This window comes from Harmonia axyridis, chromosome 7 (genome assembly GCF_914767665.1).
Source record: "Harmonia axyridis chromosome 7, icHarAxyr1.1, whole genome shotgun sequence".
Classification (NCBI taxonomy): Eukaryota; Metazoa; Arthropoda; class Insecta; order Coleoptera; family Coccinellidae; genus Harmonia; species Harmonia axyridis.
Window position 1 is genome coordinate 1,045,959 of NC_059507.1, and position 12,437 is coordinate 1,058,395.

General features: G+C 36.1%; 2 protein-coding genes across 2 annotated transcripts in view; one reads left to right on the top strand and one right to left on the bottom strand.

Annotated features, from left to right (window-relative positions):
- LOC123683872 overlaps positions 1 to 12,437 on the bottom strand; it is a 64,892-nt gene that overhangs the window by 15,740 nt on the left and 36,715 nt on the right. The gene's annotated exons all lie outside the window — the stretch shown is intronic.
- Positions 699 to 12,437, top strand: part of LOC123683871 (SH3 and multiple ankyrin repeat domains protein 3) — a 124,529-nt gene continuing 112,790 nt past the window's right edge. Inside the window, exon 1 of the mRNA XM_045622840.1 lies at positions 699 to 895. The gene's annotated coding sequence lies outside the window, so the exon portion shown is untranslated. The remainder of the gene's footprint in view (positions 896 to 12,437) is intronic.

Genomic DNA, 12,437 nt, shown 5'->3' on the forward strand with positions numbered 1-12,437 from the left:
TGTTGTGTTTTTCCTCGCTTTGGATTCGGTCCATCGTGTGCAATCCACTCAGCTGACTGTCTATTGGACTCCAGAGTGAAATGATGGAGCCATGGTTTTCATCCATTGTCACATATCGACGCAAAAAATCAGGTTATTGCATTTGAACAGCTTTAAACACTGCTCATAATCATAAACACGTTGTTGCTTTTTATCGAGCGGCACCCATTTTGCACACAGCTTTCTCATGTACAAATATGTAACCTCTGTTTTGATTTTTCTTATCACCTTTTTTGAACCTTAATTCATATAAACACTAGAACCTTCAGCGTCTGAAGATGAACTTGAACGAAATTTGAAACATGGCTATATAATGTAATCTTCTTATTGTTTATATCAAATTTTATTGGTAGTAAACACAAAGAAAGCATAAAACTTGCCCAAATAATGATCAACTACCAAAAATGAACGGCAGAAATCTTTCAACAATCAAATAAACGTTTCGTTTATTGAAAATTCGCTGAAAAATTCGACCATCTTTAATATCCTACAAAAATCTAACACTCTCAGTCCACGATCCGCGACAATAAACCAAAAGGGAGTCCCAGAAGTATCAGATACACCTGTGAAAGAACTCGCGGACAATCACACCGTCCCTAGAACTCCCACTTGCGGCACCCCCAAGCTGATTCGTTTGCACCGCCAACTTCACCGCAGTCGCTTCGTTTACGGGCTAGCGATTGGGTCGATTTCTGTGCGCGCGTGACCTCTCTCTGAAAAGTACATCGCAGCATCCTCATCCCGTTTGAAAGAGCTGTCAAGTGAGAAAAAGGATTCGTATGTGTGTATCTTGTGTTTTGTTTGTGCATTGTGGATAGTTGTTCTTCTTGTGGATTACTCTGGATGTTCTAGTCTGGTACGTTTAGGTGTTAAAGAAAATCCCATTTGCGTATTTTGTTCTTGAGAGATGTCGGCTGCAAGAATTCAGAATTAACAGTACTAGGCGATGTTGCAATGCTACTAGATGATGTTAATTTCGGCCTCAGGGGCTTATTGCGCCATGTGGATGATTGGACCTTTAAATATGCCGAAGACATTGATCTCTCAGTCGGCTGATGAGAGGATCAAACGATGCCGGTAGATGTCTTGGATGTTCGTGCATCTGAACCCCTGTGTTGGTGGTGGGAGCTTGGGAAATTGATGGAAACTCCTTCGTTTTGAATTTATAGGCGTGATACGGGGTTGCAACCCCTTTAATAACGTATTATTTTCCCCCTTAATGTGTTCTCCGGATATGATCAATAGGGCTTTGACTTGGGGAAGATTGGATGTTTGGTAGCTACCTATCATCGATTATGAGGCCCTTGTTGCTCAATTTCTGAAGGGAGTTACATTATAGGGAGACAGTTTTCCAATATAATAATATGGGGAGCTCTTCATCTTTACCAATTTTCATCAATGAAAACATATTATTTATAGGGGAATCATAGAAACTCGCTATCTTTTCAAAACATATTTTTTTATTCCCAAAAATTCCGTGAGATCTTTTTTGATAGGATTTCCACTGAATGAATGGGAACCCCAGTTTTCCAATATAATATTATAAGGAGCTCCTCGTTCATACCCAATTTCAACATTGAAAATAATCGTTCAAAGGATAATATCCTTCGAATCATTAAAACATTCTCTGCCAAAACTTGGTATCTTTTCAAAACAACGTTTTATTTTCGCAAATATTCATGGAACTCCTACTAGGATTTTCTTGTAATAGGATTTTCTCTGATTGAAGTGGTTTCATCACAATGGAAACCCCAGTTTTCCAATATATAATCTCTGGAATCATGAAAATATTCTCGTTAAAACTTATCAAAACATTCTTTCATTCCTTGTATATTCAGTGAGAAGGAAACTCATACTAGAATTCCCTTGTTATAGGGTTTTCACTGAATAAAATGAGTTTCATCATGATGAAAACGCCCAATTTTCCAATAAATTACCTCTTCTGAGAATCTCCTCATCCATAGGTACCAATTATTAAAAAAAAAGAAAAATTATCCACATGAAAAGATCTTTGAATCCATGAAAACTTTTCATACTCACTGAGCAGTGTGAGTATGGTGCAAATAAAAATGTGTTTTTTTTGAAAAACTTCATTTTCAAAAAGTGAATGGTTTCACAATTATTTTGGCTTCCATCTGAAATGAAATTATTTTCGATTTGAAGTTTTCATATTATCTTTAAAAACTAGTAAAGAGCTTGACTTGAAGGTGTAAGATGGATCCTCGGATGAATCCTTTTTGGCATTCCTGTAATTTTCAAAGCAAGTTTGTTTTGGAATGTGTATAATACAAAAGTTATACAATCACATCAATTAGAGTACAGCAATTGTAAGCCAAATTGTGACAAGTGAAAAGTCTTTTAGATGAGAAAAAAGGATTTCTTCTTTCGAGTTCAAATGCCCCGTGAATTATAAGAAAAACCCTCGAAAAAACATTTTTTAGGGTTTGCAGTTTTCTCTTAAACTGTAAAATTGTTCGTTCAATTTTTTTTCTGATGTTTCTGAAGCTTTATACGTTTCAATGATGGGAAATATTCGTCATGATGTTATCGAGACAAACGCCATATGATGCAGTACAGGTGCTAGACGTGGTTTTCAAGACATCTGGCCCTAAGGAGGCCATTCTGATGTCATGAATTATTTTCCTTACCTATGTTTCTATACACCTGAGAGTTCAAGGTGATGTCTTGAATATTGCACATAATGTCTTCAAAGCACTATCACGAAGAATGAATAAAACGATAATTTTTTCGCTGTTGAATCTTTTTGTTCCGATTTATTCAGATGTAATGAAAAAAAAAAAATACCATTTCGTATATCAGTTATTTCCTTCATTTGAAGTATTTATATCAAATCGTTCACTATTAATTGTTACTCACATACCATTTTCTTAAAGAAAAAATGGTCTTATCACTCCGTCACTTCAGTGACTTCATCGAGGACTTCATCTATAGATAATGAAATATGAAAGAATGGAAAATGATTGAATCTCGGATTGAATAATTGAATATGAACGTTAATATCGTCGACATGTAGATATTCTCACCGCCAGTTAGATTTCTTTTATCTATAAAATTGGCTTTGTAATCAAGCCATTATTAAAAGCAGTTTTTTTTTGCACAAAAGATAATCTCGAATTTCACCATTGGTCATGATGATTCGCTATCAACGCAGACTGTGTTGAAAGAGAATTAGCCATATTCTGCAATAAATGAAACTAAGAAATAAAGCTATAGAGTGTTTTTTTTTTAGAGATATAGAACTTTAAATTGCAATAAAACAACAATGAATTATTCGATTGACATGAATTTTATTTATCCGCAAGATAATCTTGTGGCATTACATTTTAAATATGATTTCTGGTATATGACCGCCACGGCTGGCTCGGATGTACTCCAATCTGGACGTCCAATTTTCGATGACTTTTTCCAACATTTGTGGCCGTATATCGGCAATAACACGGCGAATGTTGTCTTCTAAATGGTCAAGGGTTTGTAGCTTATCCGCATAGACCAATGACTTTACAAAGTCCCACAGAAAGTAGTCTAGCGGTGTTAAATCACAAGATCTTGGAGGCCAATTCACAGGTCCAAAACGTGAAATTAGGCGGTCACCAAACGTGTCTTTCAATAAATCGATTGTGGCACGAGCTGTGTGACATGTTGCGCCGTCTTGTTGTTGTCCTCCTGGACATCATGGTTGTTCAATTCAGGAATGAAAAAGTTAGTAATCATGGCTTTATACCGATCACCATTGACTGAAACGTTCTGGCCATCATCGTTTTTGAAGAAGTACGGACCAATAATTCCACCAGCCCATAAAGCGCACCAAACAGTCAGTTTTTCTGGATGTAACGGTGTTTCGACATACACTTGAGGATTAGCTTCACTCCAAATGCGGCAGTTTTGTTTGTTGACGTAGCCATTCAACCAGAAGTGCGCTTCATCTCTAAACAAAATAAAATGGACGTAGTGCGCGTTACGTATTCCGCACAGAACCATTATTTTCGAAATGAAATTGCACTATTTGCAAGCGTTGTTCAGGCGTGAGTCTATTTATGATGAATTGCCAAACCAAACTGAGAATAAATCACTTGACAGCTGTTAAATCGGTCACCATCTTGAACAGTAATGCCAACTCAAAGTTAAATACCTCGAAAAAAAACACCCGTTAGTTTGAAACTGTTTTTGTCTGAATTTGAAAATTTCGATCGACCATATCCAGATCTGAACCTACCCTGAAAATTACCAACTTCTAGAGCTTTCCTTCAGGGAGTTTTAGTGTTTACGGTTGGTCGGCCGGCTGGACATGGATTTTTGAGTATAGATTCATCATCAATAAGTCAAACCATACCATTTGAAAAAATTCCCGTCTCAAAATTCGAAAATTACAGACATCGCAATCAAATGATATGTTCAGAGAACAAAAACATAATGCACAAATTATATGTTAAGTACGATCAAGGTTAGTATGGAATACATACATTTAAGGTGTGTTAGGGTGAATAAAACAAACATCACGTTGATATTCCACGTAGATAAACATCGCTGACTCTCTCTCAGCTAAATTGTTGAGTTGATATAGTGGAAAAAAAAATTCAGACAGCCTGTATAATTTGCACGCACAGCCTTACAGTGTGAGAGACTGGTATTAAAGAGAACGAGTGAGGTGTAGCTCGTGCATAAAATAAAGCCAATAATTATCAATTTCGTCCTACATATCGGATGAAACTGCATCATGACTGATGAAACACGTGCATACGAATGCGTTATTTTCATTATGAGAGGTTTTACTTGCATTCTCAATAACATATTATTCGTAACAGGTAAGAATGGTGATCGGAGATGGCGGGGGCTCAACCGCTTTAAATGGAATATAGAGAGCGAAATCTTATGCGAATAAACAGTATGCAGTTTTTATAGATTTTTTTTTTATTTCCCGTTATAGAAGTGAAGAATGTATGGGTATCTCTGGTGAATGTTTACTATTGCATATTGGAGTCATTTGGTATTGAATATCATTGCAATGGGTATGATTATATCTCTAGTAATTGTGTATATCAGTCTTACTGAAAAAAAAAAACAATTTCTTAATGATTTCCATGATATTTCCTGTTTACATTCGGTATTTTGCATTCTTGGCAACAGTGCATTTGTAAAGGTTGTTTTTCAGAGCTATAGAACTTTAAATTGCAATAAAACAACGATGGATTATTCGATTGACATGAATTTTATTTATCCGCAAGATAATCTTGTGGCATTACATTTTAAATATGATTTCTGGCATATGACCGCCACGGCTGGCTCGGATGTAGTCCAATCTGGACGTCCAATTTTCGATTACTTTTTCCAACATTTGTGGCCGTATATCGGCAATAACACGGCGAATGTTGTCTTCCAAATGGTCAAGGGTTTGTGGCTTATCCGCATAGACCAATGACTTTACATAGCCCCACAGAAAGTAGTCTAGCGGTGTTAAATCACAAGATCTTGGAGGCCAATTCACAGGTCCAAAACGTGAAATTAGGCGGTCACCAAACGTGTTTTTCCATAAATCGATTGTGGCACGAGCTGTGTGACATGTTGCGCTGTCTTGTTGGAACCACAGCTCCTGGACATCATGGTTGTTCAATTCAGGAATGAAAAAGTTAGTAATAATGGCTCTATACCGATCACCATTGACTGTAACGTTCTGGCCATCATCGTTTTTGAAGAAGTACGGACCAATGATTCCACCAGCCCATAAAGCGCACCAAACACTCAGTTTTTCTGGATGTAACGGTGTTTCGACATACACTTGAGGATTAGTTTCACTCCTTATGCGTCAGTTTTGTTTGTTGACGTAGCCATTCAACCAGAAGTGCGCTTCATCGGCAAACAAAATAAAATGGACATAGTGCGCGATACGTATTCCGCACAGAACCATTATTTTCGAAATAAAATTGCACTATTTGCAAGCGTTGCCAAGTTATATACTTCGAAAAAAACACCCGTTATAATGATCCTTTTTCCTCTATTTTCCTATCATCATTGACAAATATAAAGCGGTGAAAATGGAATATTTCCACTATGTAGCATCATTTAGTGAATATGCCAAAAAAGCGAAATATCTGAAGAAACTGGAAAATCTTCATGTCAAATCAACTGTATTTTTCAATAGAAAGTTGGCTAAATCATTGAAGAATTAAAAACCACCATATCAGCATTCCAATTGGTTGTTCAATTATATAATGAATACAAGAGTACATTACAATTAATTGAACTTCATATTTCGATGATAATGGATTACATACATGTATTTCAAGTAGTGTGAAAGATATTAAAATGAATTGAGCAATCCAGATGCTTGAAGGGTACTTTCTTTCTCATTCTATGAGGTCCATTTGATATTTTAACCATGCATTAGTAAACGATATGACAGAATGATATGAAATAAATGCCAGACATAGTGAAGCACTAGTTTGATAGAATTTTCCTACAGTTAGTGTAGTAATAAGAAAGTGTTCATTTGTGACACTGAGTAAACTCTTGAAAATGATTGAATCATTGAATTAGAATGCAAATTTGAATTTTCTATGATCGTTCAGATGATGTGATCACCTGGAAATTTTAGATGAAGCTTGAAATTGCTGTTTTATATTTACACCTATAAAATCTCAACTTCGTCAGTTTTATGGTCACAGAATTATTGGGTGGTTTTTCTCAATATTCTCCTCCAATTTTCTCTGGCTCTGGTAACGCAATCAAAATGAAAATTTTCATAAAAATCCAAGCAGAATTGAGCGAAGATGAGAATGACATTTCGCTGAAAACAGAACCTATCGACTTGACATATTGCATGTAGTTTTTTTTTTCAAATTCTCTCAGTTATATCGTTTAAATTCTTCGATAAATTCATTCAATCACAAACAAATAGTTTCTATGTAGTGTTTCATTAAACGAGTAAGTTGCGATATAAATCTTGTCAATTTGGAACAGATGTACGAATTTATCGATCCTGTCAGAAACCCCATAACTTGGAGTGGTTTCCACTTAAGAAGGCCCCTACCGAAAATTTCCCAATAGTGGAAACAATTCAGCAATAAAAAGGACAAACAACCAACAAGCTGACACTCCAAATATATAGGGTGTTCCTAAATTGGAGGTACAAACGTAAACTAGAGATCCCTTCTCATGGCACCTTTCCTTCGCAAGATATTCAACTCAAATTTAGCATTGATTTTTCAATTTCAAGATTTCATCATGTGATATGCTAATTTTGAATGTAAATCTACAGGGTGATATTTTTTCTGGCACAGTGTCTGTTTCTTTCCTCCAGAACTTTTTTTGGTGGACCACTGGTAGTTTAAAAAAATGTAAAAAGGAACTTTGATGCAGTACTAAACTTTTTGGTTTCTTGTAGTTTTGTCGTATCTATAGGGTGTTTTTTTTCGAGGTATATAACTTTAAGTTGGCATAACTGTTCAAGATGGCGACCGATTTGACAGCTGTCAAGTGATTTATTCTCAGTTTGGTTTGGCAATTCATCATGAATAGACTCACGCCTGAACAACGCTTGCAAATAGTGCAATTTTATTTCGAAAATAATGGTTCTGCGCGGAATACGTATCGCGCACTACGTCCATTTTATTTTGTTTAGCGATGAAGCGCACTTCTGGTTGAATGGCTATGTCAACAAACAAAACTGCCGCATTTGAAGTGAAGCTAATCCTCAAGTGTATGTCGAAACACCGTTACATCCAGAAAAACTGACTGTTTGGTGCGCTTTATGGGCTGGTGGAATCATTGGTCCGTACTTCTTCAAAAACGATGATGGCCAGAACGTTACAGTCAATGGTGATCGGTATAGAGCCATAATTAATAACTTTTTCATTCCTGAATTGAACAACCATGATGTCCAGGAGCTGTGGTTTCAACAAGACGGCGCAACATGTCACACAGCTCGTGCCACAATCGATTTATTGAAAGACACGTTTGGTGGCCGCCTAATTTCCTGTTTTGGACCTGTGAATTGGCCTCCAAGATCTTGTGATTTAACACCGCTAGACTACTTTCTGTGGGGCTATGTAAAGTAATTGGTCTATGCGGATAAGCCACAAACCCTTGACCTTTTGGAAGACAACGTTCGCTGTGTTATTGCCGATATACGGCTACAAATGTTGGAAAAAGTCATCGAAAATTGGACGTCCAGATTGGACTACATCCGAGCCAGCCGTGGCGTGGCGGTCATATGCCAGAAATCATATTTAAAATGTAATGCCACAAGATTATCTTGCGGATAAATAAAATTCATGTCAATCGAATAATCCATCGTTGTTTTATTGCAATTTAAAGTTCTATAGCTCTAAAAAACACACCCTTTATATGACTTTTTTTTCTTTAAACTACCCTAGGATTCTCTGATTTTTGTTTGAGCCACCAAGGAACACCCCGTATAAGATTGACAATAAATCACCAACAAACACCATATATTTCAACGCCAGAAATCCATTAGAATCAAGGATTCATGTTGAAAATGTTTTGCCATAAGCGTATACTTTCTCCCTGTTCTTTCACGTTCTGTGCAAGAATGTATCAAGCCAAAGTATATGGGGGGTGAACGTTGCTTTCCTAATTAAGATGGAATCAGAAGGGTGTTCCTAAGGGTTGCTACCGCGTAGGGTGCGGTATTTCTGTACTCGGGTGCTACACCGTATTTGAGATCTAAAATGAACTGTCAAATATCAGGATGAAATATTAATTGTTCAAGATGGTGGTGCCGATTGGAGGAAACGTCTTGGAGGTCTCATTCCCGCTGAAATAAAGTTATTGGGAATGTTTTAGACGTGTTTTCGAGGTTTGGGTGTAGAAACAGGGGGTGTTTATTGATTTTATGGGGATGTGGTGTGATTATATTAATGGTAGGATCGGATATTTAGACGTGATTTATTATGTTATCAAAGTATCTGGAATTGGTACATGAATCACATTGAAATTTATTGTATCGTCACAGTAAAGTAGAAAATAGCACGCCAATGAATATGAAGTGACACATTTTTAGAAGTTTTTAACGTTTTGAAACGTTTTACTCATAGAGTAATAAACATGGATAGAGGAAGGAAATGCAATTTTAACATGTCCCCAACATGGTTAGATTACGTTGTCGGATTGTGATATGTTTTCATATCAACAATTTTACTATATCGTTATGAATGCATATTATATTGAATGAATTATATTTATTTGAGTGATTCCCGATCAAATATGCAAATTTGAATATTTGGAATCCGATAATTTTCCTAATTGTCGAATTTATAATAAGTAAAATATTTATTATTTTGTGTATCTACCTGCTGAAATCCAAGGTTTGGCAACTTTTGCTCTCCTAGTGTCATCGGTTGTTTCACGTCGTTTGACGCGCTCGAAGTTTGTTTTCTGAATTTCTGATATATTTAGTTATTTATTTCAATATATTTTGAGTTGATATAAACGTTGATTCACTATGGGACATAAGAAGTCCGTTCTTTGTGGAGAAACTATTGAATTGAGTGAAATATCGTATCACTGATATGTTTTCATTTCCGCGCGCTTCATGTCACATTTGATAGTTCATGTTGGGGACAAAATTTGCTTACTGAAAATGACATAATGCTCTCTATCTATGTTTATTACTCTGAGGTTTTACTTTGCCTAACTAACTAACTAAGAAAGGTAAAATATTTCGTTGTTGAAAAGTATATTTCGCCATGAAATGCAAAGAATACACTCACTATAGCATAAAACTCGGCCACCTAAAAGTTCATTGACCAATAACTTCCGTAATTTTTCTGGTTTTCAATTGTTCCTATGCCAAATTGAAGATAAATTCTTTGGTACAAAAACCAACTCCAGAAAATGTTGATAGTTTATTTATATAAGGTGAAAAAAAACATGTAGGTATTTCAGTCCAATTTCTTAACACCTTATGGAACAGTTCGTGAAATTTGTAGAGTTTATGCTCAGTCGCTACAGTCGCAAAATAACCACTTTTGTAAAATTCGCACAACGCTCGATTCGCTCCCGAGAAACGCCCCCAGCGAATGAATTCCCAAAAACCAGCAAACTAAACAAATATAAACTTTCTTTCAGGACTCCTTGTACATAAGCATTCTTCCACGGATCCCATATGCCTTTCGAAAGTTCATAAACCTCGTCAGAATGATATTTGTGCATCATCGATTACTTATCTATATTCAACATCCATACCATACATCATAATCTACCACACGCAACTCGGAATAGATGTTGTGTAAATACTTCCATGATTCCATCGTATGGAAAGCTATGAAATTGATGAAAGACCCAAATCAAGAAAACGTTGTTTGATTGATGAGAGCTTAGAAATGTTTCGATCGATTTACTTGAGGATGATTAATGGCTTATAGCAATTTCGAAAAATTCCAATATAGGAGACCAATTAGATAAATCGAATTGTTTATCATTTGTTTCATCAAGATCTTTCGTGTTAGGTGGGTTTAAAAAAAATGGCGACATGTGCGATGAAGTTTTATTTTTGCTTGATGTCATTGTTTTGTACAAATGTTTGTATTTCTTGAATTTTGAGCTGGTGGTCTCGAATGCTCGGTTTCTACTGACTGATGAAGAATTCGAGGTCCAAATCAAATTTTTCTACAATACGATATACAGGATGTTTCTAAATTGAAAGAACAAAGGAAAATGAGAGATTTCTTGTATAATTTTAAGAAAAGAAGTCCAATAAACATGTCTCGAAAACGTTTTGATTTCGAGATACAGGATGTTTCTTGTAATCCTACTTGCTTGTGATGATTATACCCATTTATCGATTCTCTATTGATCTAGATAAGCAAAAAAACTTATAATTAATTCATTTATCACAGCTTACCAACTGGATATTCAAAATTACCTTGATTTTTTGGGGATTACTAGAAAATGGTTTGAAATTTTTTCCTTGTAATCGGTATCTGATACGACAAAACTACAAGGCACCAAAAAAGTGTAGTATTGGACCACGTCGACGTGGAAGCATGGCCGGGATATCCCCATGATTTTTTGCTCTTGGGACTATCGTAATGAACCCATTTTTCGTCTATAGTCACAATGCGGTGCAGAAACCCCTTCCGTCTTTGCCTTGCAAGCAGATGTTTACAAGCAAACAAACGCCGTCCAACATCTCTCGGCTTCAACTCGCACGGCACCCAATTTCGTTGTTTCTGAATCATTTCCATCACTTTCAGGCGTTTTAAAATGGCTTGTTGCGTCACTCTCAATGATCCTACCAATTCTTGTTGCGTTTGACACGAGTCTTGATCAAGTATTGCCTCCAATTCTGCATCTTCGACAACCTTTTCTCTTCCACCGTCAAGCTGGTATTCGACGTCAAAATCACCGTTCTTGAAGTGTTAAAACCACTCTCGGCACGTTCTTTCACTAATAGAGGCCTCACCATAAGTATTTGAGAGCATTCGATGAGCCTCAGCCGCAGACAGATATTAAAAAGAGAAAATTAAAACCTGCCACAAATGACGATAATTTGGCTCTTAAGCTGACATGTTTAATCGAGAATAACTTTATGATGCAGAAAAAAATCGAGTAATATTTGGATGGCGTTATGTTTAGAAATACCTAAGCTTATTGTATGACATCTACGATCTATTTATTACGACTACCACTTTTCGTTTGTACCTATAAGTAAGATGGTATGTATGTATATTCGTTTTTTTGTACATGTTACTATTTCGTTTGTTCTTGTTTGTGTTAATTTTTTTCTGTCTTCTTTTCTAATTGCGACTCATTTGTTCTTTTTGTTACTGGGTGTTCTATTTTCTATGTCACTTAGTACGTATACCTATTATCAGAGAATTCAATGAGTGGGCGATCTATAGTATAGTTAATTTTTTTAACAAACAGCCTGGTTCTTTATTGTTATATTATTCTTCGACTAATGAAGTGCTAGCCGATAAATCGTTCTCAATTCAAGCGATTTAGGTAGATACGCGGAAACGTATTCGACCTCGCAAATCATGGCTCAGCAGCCAGTTAGGAGTCATTTAAAAATCCGAAGTAGTTCATATACTGGATAAACAAGTATCTGTATGGAGAATTGTAATATTAGAACCATTAATTATCTGGTTGGGTATATACGATACGATTTACCTCTAGAGACCGACCAGGTCTCATTAATATTTTATTATGCGAAGTTGGTACGCATGTATATTGTTTGAAAGCTTAGGGAACTGCCAAAGGAAGAATTGCATCTGTTCGCTTCGGTGATCATTAGTGGATGGATTCTTCTTCTTCTTCTCGTGTGTGTCGTTGTATTTGTGTCACTAATTGGTTTTCACTTGTTTTGTTTTCTTTGTGTGGTATCTAGACCTTGAATGGATACCATCATGGTGTGCAAT